We start from the raw sequence: 11,405 nt of genomic DNA, 5'->3' as shown, positions 1-11,405 counted from the left end.
TTACTTAAGGAACACACGATGAAGTATTTTAAATTCTTTTTTTCTTTTCTTTCTAGTTAAATAGGTCCTTAACCCAATGAATCAGAATCATAATCCTCCAATAGTTTCAATTATGTTAGTGGTTTGGGTACATACAATAATTTAACATACTTTCCAAATTATTTCAAAATGGTTTTTCACGTCTTCATGTTTGTCTGTAGGATTGTTTATGTATCAAAGACAATAAAAATACACAACCAACAAGTTCAGTAAAATGGAAGAAAAGACAAAACGTCTAAATATAACTAACAAACTTTAATATTAAATTCTTTAAGATTGAGATACATGAACCAATCAAGATTTCTAAAAGCATTCATGTGTTGACCATATGATATAATTCAAGTGAGCATCTGACAGAATGACAAAAAGAAGGGAAATACAAACAGATGAAAAGCTACTGAATTATCTTTAAAAACGAGACTTAATTGTTCAGAAGAAGAATAACTGTCTGACAATAATAAATATGAAATGCACGGATGACTACAGATTAAGAAACAGGAACCAAATCAAAAACCAGAGCTGTTTATAGTGCCCACAAATATTTAGACTCCTACTCCGCTAGTAACAACCGCCTCGTTACTTATGACAGGTGGTTTTTTTTATCGATTTTCAGTTATGTCCCAATGGTTTTGATTCTTTTTGCCCATAACACAACCATTAGAAATGTAAGGAAAATTTAAAGATAGGAGAAAATGGAAAATCTGAATGAGATCTTGGAAAAAATATACTGATATCAGCTGAATTATACAGGAACAAACAACTACAGATTGGTGTTGAAAACAATTTGAATCTACTATCCGCCAAAATAAAACGAGGTTAAGGGATGTCAAATATAATTATCGACACAGGCAAAATTGCAACGCATGTAAACGCATGTTTACCAGGAATTTACTGTACGTTTCTAAACATGTCAGAAACGCATGTTTGGAGCACCGTACGTTAAACGCATGTTTGGAGAACGTATTGTTTACATGCGTTTATGGAAAACATGCGTTTGAAAACACGTGGTAAACGGATGTTTATGTGAAACATGCGTTTGAAAACACATGATAAACGCATGTTCATGTAACCATATGTTTGAGAACATATGGCTAACAGATGATCATAAACCGTATGGTAAACATATGTTTGGATGATGGTTGCTTTACTTCCAGTTGCAGGTCAGATGCATATTCAGGCTATGAGATCATGATAATCAGAATTGAGCTCCAACCCTAATTTGTATAAGACTGACACCCTAACTCACAAAGTAATAGTTTGCAGGAAGATATGTCTCCCTACCTGGACACAAAATTCTGACTATGTGTTGATTCAGTCTGCTCTTACTTCTTAATGCTTTTTGCCTAGCAAAGCAGCTTATACCAGTTTTCAAGTCTTTGCATTGACTCGGTCCCTGTTTGAACCTTTAATAACCTCCTGCACTCAAGGCAAGCACTTTCAGACTAACTGAGGTGTTCTAATAACATGTAGGATATATGAACAAAACATGTCATGATGTGAATTATTCTTTTGAAATAAAACTTTCATGGTATCAATTCTATTGCATCATATGCGCATTTCGTCTGAATGCAGATGTTTTAATCAATAAAGAATCTACAGCTTTACAGTTTGCACTTTGACATGAGTTTTTTAAGGATTTTTAAGAGCGCTTACAAATTATATCATTAAGATGAGAACCCCTTAACCATCCCATCAGCTTAAAATTAAACCCATTTCTATACATCCGTGTTGAAGGCCGTACTTTAACCTATAATGGTTTACTTTTTAAATTGTTATTTGGATGGAGAGTTGTCTCATTGGCACTCACACCACATCTTCCTATACCTATGTTTTCTTAAAATGGCATGATTGATAATAAATTCTCATCTTTGGTAACAGAATATATTTTAAAAATTTGTTAACAGTATAATCAAATGTACATATATGTAACAAAAGTTAAAGTCTATTTCTTCATCTTTTTTTTCTTCTTTTAACAATTTCTTTCCATGGCTGATTCTGAAATAAATGCAAGATGCAAATTTTATAATAACAGCAACTAACTATCAATATATTTTGATTTTAAAACAAGCAAAATAATCAAATTAAGGTTAATATTATTATTACTTACAGTGATACATGAACATCTGTATATTTACAAGCATTCTGTCAGTATTGCATTACAATTTATCGGACCACAGCTGAATTATCACGTTGTGATTGGTTAAACACTGTCACATGGTGACCCCTATGAGACAGTTTGGGGTTAGTCAGTTTCATAAGAGGTCCATGACACGTTAATTGTGACGTCATCTATTAATGTTGTTGTATTTCATTGTTAATTTTTTCAACAAAACGCAGAACAAAAGTCTGGTGTCCGATAAATTTGTTATACGGTTAACTATTGACCCCCTACAGATCCAGAGGGTGAATAAAATTAATAGGGGATTTGGCCTCTGGCCTCACCCCCTATGGATTTCACTAACCCTCTATGGATCTGTAGGGGTCAGTAGCTAACCATATTACTTATAATATAGTCCCCTACCAGTTAAATTTCATTGTATTGGAACATATTTCTAACTTTATCTACTGTGGATTCATTATTATTCGTTGGATACCAATTTTCGTGGATTTCGTGTGGACAGTTGAACCACGAAATTAAAAGTTCAACGAATGACAATTTTTCCTATGGCTTGTATGCAGACTTCAGCAAAACCACGAAATTAAATATCCACAAACCTGTAAGTTTTCCTCAATCCACGAAAATTGGTACCCACAAAAATAAATGAATCCACAGTATAACTTGTCATGGTGTAACATGTGTAAACTATATAACAAATATCAAATCAAAGTGTTGAAAACTAATTATTTAAGTGAATTTTGTAAGACCAAGGACCATTATTATGCTCAAAATCATTACACCAGAAAAAACTAGAGGCTCTCAAGAGCCTGTATCGCTCACCTGATTCTACCTGGGTTTTTGAAATCATATAAAAAAAAGATAAAATTTGGCTACAAAGTAACAACACTTGGCCAGCACCTCATTAAGAAAGGAACATTTATGCTATGTTTGGTTTCATTCCATTCAGTGGTTCTCTAAAAGAAGTCATTTGTATGCATTTCCCATAGGGTCCTATGTTAAACTAAGTCCCCCACTGGCGGCCATCTTGAATGATGGATCGGCTACAAAGTAACAACACTTGGTCAGCACCTCATAAGAAACATTCATGCCATGTTTGGTTTCATTCCATTCAGTGGTTCTCTAGAAGAAGTTCAAAATGTAAAATGTTAACGACGACGACAGACAACAACTGACGCCAAGTGATGAGAAAAGCTCACTTAGCCCTTCTGGCCAGGTAAGCTAAAAATTAAACTGGATCTGTTACTTGTCATGATAAAACAATATCATATCAATATCTTCAAGCATGAAGAAACAATTCCTGCATGAATGTGTCCATAGACTAGTTCATGAATGCCCCACTTGCACTATCATTTTCTTTGTTCAGTGACCATGAAATTGGGAACAAAGCTCTTATTTGGCATTAAATTTAGACAGATCATATCATTGGACTTCAACTTCATCAAAAACTACTTTGACCAAAAATTTTAACCTGAAGAAAGACAGACAGAGAAACCAATGCACAAACCGAGAAACAAAATGCCCATACATATAAAAGGGGCATAAAAAAGTGAGGAAAACTGGATGGACAGACCACAGAAAGCCTTCAAAGGGAACTAAAAAGTTAAAACCATTGAAAATCACATATATCAGAATACCTATATAAACAGTGATTTTTTTTTTCTTCTCAAATAACTACAATTTCTGTTTGCATCCTCAACTGTCACCTTTCTCTAGTTAAAATTGTTTGATATACTTTACATGTCATTTTTAAGGCATAAAGGTACATGTTTAATGTGTTTTGTCTAACTAATATAAACTTCCTAATAATCCAAATTGCAAAATAATTATGTTTTAAATTTAACTACTTTTTTGTTGTTGAGGGCAAAGAAATTCAAAAGTAACATTGTAATCCCACATGTAGCATTAATTCTGCACCACGAATATTGGCTGATGTGCAATGGATTAACACAGTAGCGCAAATTTTGATTAAGCCGAAGTGCGATGATGGCATTGTGACATTTTTTTATCGATAAAATTGCTGAATTGCTAAGGTGGTAATTTGAATTTGTTTATCATATTTTCTATGTTATTTTTTAATGTTTACATGTGAATTTGGTCAAGGAAAATCCTGTTTACCACCCACTTCATTTAGTGGTGATTGATTGGTTGAGGTCACAAGTTGATAAAACATTCATATATATATATATATATATTCTATATAACATAATACCTTGTCTTAACTTGCTCATGCTGGTGTCCATGTACTGTGTCTTAATATTTTCCCCTTTTCTTTACTTTTCTTCACTTATTTACGTTCCATTTCTCCCAAAAGTTAAAAAAAACCTCAACTTCATCAGGCCCGTTGACCATGTTGACATATATTAGCTTGTTTTTGTGGAAAAATGACCTCTGAAATTAAAACAATTAAAATATTGATTTTATTACAATTTACTGATTTAAGGATTATCTTATGTACCTATGTTTAGTAAACCAGATGCTCTGCAGGGCACAGCTTTATAAGATTGCAGAGGTCAAACCCTGAACATGTGGAGCAAGTATGACACAACATTTAAGCTTGATACAGCTCTGAATTTGGATTGTGATTAAATAGATGACACAACATAGGTTTCTGACACAGAATAAATATGTGGTCTAAGAACTTAAACTTAAAAACTTAAAAATTTTAAATTGGAAAAATGGTTAAAAATTGACTATAAAGGGCAATAACTACTTCAGGAGTCAACTGACCATTTTGGTCCTGTTGACTTATTTGTAAATCTTACTTTGCTGAACATTTTTGCTGTTTACAGTTTATCTCTATCCATAATAATATTAAAGATAATTTCCAAAAACAGCAAAATTTCTTTAAAATTACCAATTCAGGGGCAGCAACCCAACAACGGGTTGTCCCATTCATCTTAAAATTTCAGGGCAGATAGATCTTGACCAGATAAACAATTTTACCCCATGTCAGATTTGCTCTAAATGCGTTGGTTTTTGAGTTATAACCAAAAACTGCATTTAACCTACATGTTCTATTTTTAGCCGTGGCGTTTATGAAATTGGGAATCTTGGTTTGATGCTGGGTCAGCGGACGCATTTTTCAAACTAGATACCCTAAAGATGATTGTGTCTAAGTTTGGATTAATTTGGCCCGGTAGTTTCAGAGGAGAAGATTTTTGTGAAAGATCATGGAAATTAATGAAAAATGATTTAAAAATTGACTATAAAGGGCAATAACTCCTAAAGGGGTCAACTGACCATTTTGGTCATGTTGACTTATTTGTAAATCTTACTTTGCTGAACATTATTGCTGTTTACAGTTTATCTCCATCTATAATTATAATATTCAAGATAATAACCAAAAACAGTAAAATTTCCTTAAAACTACCAATTTAGGGGCAGCAACCCATCAAGGTTCATCTGAAAATTTCAGGGCAGATAGATCTTGAACTGATAAACAATTTTACCCCATGTCAGATTTGCTCTAAATGCTTTGGTTTTTGAGTTATAAGCCAAAAACTGCATTTTACCCCTATGTTCTATTTTTAGCCATGGCGGCCATTTTTTTTATGAAATGGGAATTAAAACACAAACTTTATTCTAGATACCCTGTAGGAATCAATCAGATGAAGTTTGGTTTGAATTAGTTCTGTAGTTTCAGAGGAGAAGACTTTTGTAAATGTTAACGACGACGACGGACGCCAAGTGATGGGAAAAGCTCACTAGGCCCTTTGGGCCCAGTGAGCTAAAAATGCTTATTTTGGACCTTTTTTTTGGCCCCTTATTCCAAAACTGTTTGGACCAAAACTCCCAAAATCAATCCTAACCTTCCTTTTGTGGTCCTAAACCTTATGGTCATAGAAATTTCATAGATTTCTGTTGACTTATACTAAAGTTATTGTGCGAAAAATAAGAAAAATGCTTATTTGGGCCCTTTTTGGCCCCTAATTCCTAAACTGTTGGGACCAAAACTCCCAAAATCAATCCCAACCTTCCTTTTATGGTCATTAACCTTGTGTTTAAATTTCATAGATTTCTATACTTGATTGTAAAGAGAGCTTCCAATTAAAATAAATAGTATGTTACTGCTAACATGGTTAATTTTCAAACTAACCCAAGAATAAAAAATGTCACCTCTATGTCCTCAACATTTACTTGTACATGTACGTACATTGTACATGTAAGGGACGACATCAAAAGATTGATGTAGGATAAAAAAATTAAATCAAATAGTTTGGGGGTGGGGGGTTTAAAATTCTGCAAGTTTTGTATATATCTAAAATCGATATTTACATATATATCCCTATTGGTAAATCAATTTTTCCCAAATTAAGTTAAGAGGGGGGTGTGGGGTGAGTGAAAAAACTATGTGAAGTAAGTTTTTTATCCTACATTGTACATTGAACTTTTGATGTCGTCCCTAAGTCTGAAAACAAAAAAATATTTAAACAACTTAAACATAACTTTCATGACATACCTCTAATCATACATTTGCAATGTTTCATTGGCCATGTTGGCTGCTGCTCCTTATTTGCACATGAATCAATACAGCACTTTTCAAATCCACTACCAGTCTAGATACATGTATAAATATAGAAATCATTGCCTCTAATGACTTCTGTTTTGTTGATTATTTTCCACTACTTCTTTAAGTGCTTGTACTTTCTTTAAAAATGCTAAAAGAAAAATGTTTAAATGCATAAACATGATAAAAGGAAGTTATGATACATGTAACTGGCAAAATTGCCTCACTTTGACATTTCAAAATAAGACTAACAGATTTGCCCTAAAAAATATGACTTTATAAAAAGCATTTCATCAATTACATGTTTTTTAATGTTCTTCTGCATCATTTAAAATCAATATGATCAATACGACATTTTAATGAATGAACTGGTTATATTGCATCTCTGATTTTGTCAATTATGTCAATCTTTGGGCAATAAACATAATACATTTACATGTATTAACATGATTAAGGAATTTGACATTTTAAGTTACATGTGTATATGAAGATGTGGTATGAGTGCCAATGAGACAACTCTCCATCAAAATAACAATTTATAAATGTAAATTATAGGTCAAGGTACGGCCTTTAACATAGAGCCTTGGCTCACACCGAACAGCAAGTATATACATGTATGTATCACAATTTTGTGCTGTATTCATGTCAGTTCTGACTTTAATACACCTATGTAGATAATAAAATTGAGAATGGAAATGGGGAATATCTATACATTAAATGTCTATCAAACCATCTAATGCCCAATTTTTTTAATTTCTATAGAATTACAACCACATGATTACATGGATTAATTATCTGCCTTTTCACAATGAAAATGACATGAAAAAAAATAGTATAATAACAGCATCCCCCTTTTATAAAGTGACTTGTATTTATTTTATACACTGTTAAACAATCTTTTGTGTCTGGCTTCATGCATTTAGTGATATTTCTTTTCAATTTGGTACTGGATATTGATTGGTATGTCTTATATAAAATTATGAGTGAGTTTTTATTCTTGTTTCAAACAAGCAGATAGTACATGTATATGGGTATTAAAATTAGAAAACATTTCAGAAAAGAATACCCACTTTAGAGTGGTCCGTAACAGCGTAAGACACATGTAATCTTATTTTTTTATTTAAATTACCTTTAAAGGAATTATTGAAGCATCATCACGCATGACTGGAGAAGGCCCCAGTTTGACAGTCAGTGCAACACCCCACTTTTATTAACATTTCTGGATCTGCCACTGTTGACCAATTTAACCAGCTGTGAAAATAAGATAAAGGTTATGTGAAACTTGGCATTCACTACACACAAAACAGTTGACCTATTACTTATTTACTTGGAATGATCAAGTTTTTACATAAACTAAAATCATATAAAATCAAACAGTGACTGTGTATCCCAAACTCTGTGCATGTATGATTGACAAAAGGTGGTCAATGGTTTTCAGGGTGTTTGGTGGTGTTTTGGGTAACGAAAAGACCCAACCCTCTGGATTTCATGTTTTTATGCCTCAGATTTTGCAATCAGGACCCCTCCAACCCCCCTAAAACACAAATACTTTGTTTACAAAATACCCTGTTCTCACAAGAAGGTCATAAATAAGGGACCGGTACCCTATTCTAACCAGCAGGGGGTATCGGGATCGTTCGCCATGATTACATGTTCGCCCTAGGTTCGTTCGCCCTGATAGTCCGTTCGCCCTGGGTTTGTTCGCCCTATATTCATTTATGATATGTATATGTTACATTAATAAACGAAATATATAAATATATATTTCAATTTATGTTCATGTATATCTATTAAAATTTAAATACAGAATATTTGGCAAATTTATATTAATTAAATAAAATTTTTGGCTGCATTGTTACACTTTATTTTATAATTACTTTTTATTACTATTGATTGAATTTTGATTGCTGATAAGGTATCATTTGAAATCTTTGATATCTCTGATGGTTATATGAATTTTCTTTGATGGATTAATTATAATGAAAATAACATTTTTCTCAAAAAAATAGTCAGCTTGGATAGATAAAAACACCGATGACAAGTGATCAATGTACAGCAGTGTGACTGTGTTTTTGGTATTTGTTTTACTAAGTCTAAAGAGTAATTCAATTTGATAGTGAATGTACAGAAACTTATAACCTAGTCCTAGTAGCAGCTAGCTATAAACAACATGATAAATTGCAAATATTCGGCCAAATTGTAGACTGACTTCAACACATTCAATTATATACATGTACACACAACGCAACACTATTTACTAAAAATTGAAATCAGGGCGAACGGACTCTGGGCGAACAGGTATCTGGGCGAACAGAAACTAGGGCGAACCGGAATCAGGGCGGACGGACCCAGATTCCCAGCAGGGCATGAAACAGCAACCCTAATTTTTGGCATATTTGTAATATAAAAATAATATAGGAAGTACCCCTCCCCTTTTTCCCAGATACAAACATACCATTCATATGTCGGATAGTGTTGTATTATTATGTTTTATGATATAAACTAATCATGCTCAATGGAACTGAAAGTTGAAGTACATGAAGTATGGAAGATGTCTTAAATTATTTACAAAATTATTTACAGAGTATGGACCATGGTCGACACAGAGAGAATTTAATGCTTACATCTTTCTGCTTTAAAAATCCATTTTAAAAAATGTGAATGATAAATTTATTTTTACCTTTCTTTGTGCTTTCCAAGTGGCAAGTCACCAATCAAAACAAAAACACTTTCCGTTGCGTTGACTTTCATTTCAATCGTTCCCTGGTTTTTCCAGTGAATCTACAAGTTATCTATTTCCATTTATTTGTTAATCGGTTTGGCCATCAGTTTGAACAACCAGAGTTGTTTATACCATATATCTCTGACTCTGTCCATTCTTGCAGTTAGTTTAAAAAAATTGAAACCTCCATCCGCAGCTCGTGAGCGTCCATAGTATTGCGTCATAGTATACAAAATGGTAACGGTGAGAATTTCGGGTTTGCGTACTCACGTACATTTGCTAAAGTGAGGGTCTGGAAACCGTTTCGGGAGGAAAGAATAAAGAATGATGGACAAATTAAAGTGCAGAATAATGAGAAAAAATAAAGAAAGGAAAGAGGAGAGTAAAAATGCAAAAAATAGAACAAAGAACATTTGAGAATCATGGGGTTCAACTTCTAAATTATAATTAGACTGAATATTGAAAATTATTAAAAGTAAAGGACACATTATAAATGAAGAAACAGAGAAAATGTTAATGGTCTGAAAATTAAAGATATAAAGGACCCTCATCCAGAACCTTGTATTTATTATTATTCAATTAGTTTGTTACATTCAGGGGCGGATCCAGGATTTTCAGTTAGGGGGGGACAAAGTTTATATTCGCCGAGCGGAGGGAGGCGAAAAAAATTTGGAGTTTTTTTTGGGTAAAATTATTAATATATTCTTCCAAAGGGGTGAAATGTAGATATTTCGAACTATTGTGCAGTAAAATGAGCAAGAAATTAAAGTTTCTTAATGAAACGGCCATAATCCACACAGGTCTGACAACAATCTACAGATAGACGGACGCAAAGTGAGACGAGACAGTTCACAATTGCTCACCTGACCAATATATTTTGCAAACGAAAATTTCTACTTTTACCAGAGATTTTTTATTTTTTAATTGTCCTTCCATAATATCTGGGTTTTTTTCTCTTTTGATTTTCGCAGGTTGTGCCACACTTTACTGTGTTCGCTAAAAACAATTTAAATCAGAATGAGATGCATTTACGCAGATATCTTTATTTTCTTGGGATGCCAAGCATGTAATACAGTACAGAATTCGACTAAATTTTTAGGTTTGCAAGTGAGAAACAAATATAGACACAGAGATACAAATTAATAAACTAAGCTTCCGCTTGAAACACTATCTTTCATTACGGATATTATGAAAGAATCTCACCTGCCGACTGTTTTCTTGATCGCAGCATGATGACATTTTGAAAGTGAGTAAGGGATGTTTTGGAACTACGATTTATCAAAGAAATTGATTATAAAAACCGGAAATACAATATAACATTTGTATTTACTTTAACTGCTAAAACCTATTATATTTGTCATCAAATGCAGCTACGCGTGTGACACCTTCCCGTTTGAAATAATAACTTTAATAAAGCGTAGGTCAGTTGATTAGTAATCATGCTGATTCTGTTAAACTGACTGTTTTATATACTTTGAATGTTAAAAAACATGGAATGGTCTCTTCTGATACTTAAATATGTTGAAGTCAACCCATGCTTTGCAAATTTTAGGGAGGGGGGGGGGGGGGGCGCACGCCCGCCAGGCCCCCGCCTAAATCTTCGCCTGACATTTCTTTTTTCTTTTATGTGGTAGTAGTTTGATAAAATTAGTTGTCATATTTTTTTTTATAGTGACAGTGTTTGAGTTGGTCATGTTGTATAGAAAAGAGAAATTGAGAAGGACGTTTATTCTCAAGAGTTACAACTGTTCTAGTAGCATGCTTTGGCAGATTAGAGGAACATAATTTAGTGACTATTGTTTGTCATGATTTTAACATGATAAAATGCTTCTTTCCACTAATTCTAAAGAGCCTCATTGAACAAGACAGAAACTACCTCAGACAATCTGACACTTACTAAGGGGAGACCATTTAACTTAAAAAAAAAAGGGGGGGGGGTCTTTAAAAAAAAATCTGACCCCAATTTGATGAGAAAAAATATATTCTGGTCAGTCAAGCAGATGACAAAAATATTATTC

At 33.2% G+C, this 11,405-nt stretch overlaps 1 long non-coding RNA gene across 1 annotated transcript; it reads right to left on the bottom strand.

Annotated features, from left to right (window-relative positions):
* Positions 1-4,452: 4,452 nt before the first annotated feature.
* On the bottom strand, positions 4,453-9,607 carry LOC134706514 (uncharacterized). The gene is made up of 4 exons (XR_010105627.1): positions 9,346-9,607; positions 7,795-7,916; positions 6,618-6,816; positions 4,453-4,546 (listed from the first exon to the last, which is right to left on the bottom strand). It is a non-coding gene; the product is annotated as an uncharacterized LOC134706514 (long non-coding RNA).
* Positions 9,608-11,405: the final 1,798 nt, after the last annotated feature.

The sequence above is a fragment of the Mytilus trossulus genome, chromosome 1, assembly GCF_036588685.1.
Source record: "Mytilus trossulus isolate FHL-02 chromosome 1, PNRI_Mtr1.1.1.hap1, whole genome shotgun sequence".
NCBI lineage: Eukaryota > Metazoa > Mollusca > Bivalvia > Mytilida > Mytilidae > Mytilus > Mytilus trossulus.
Note: the sequence above shows the minus strand (reverse complement) of the source record. Positions and strands in the feature narration are given on the sequence as shown.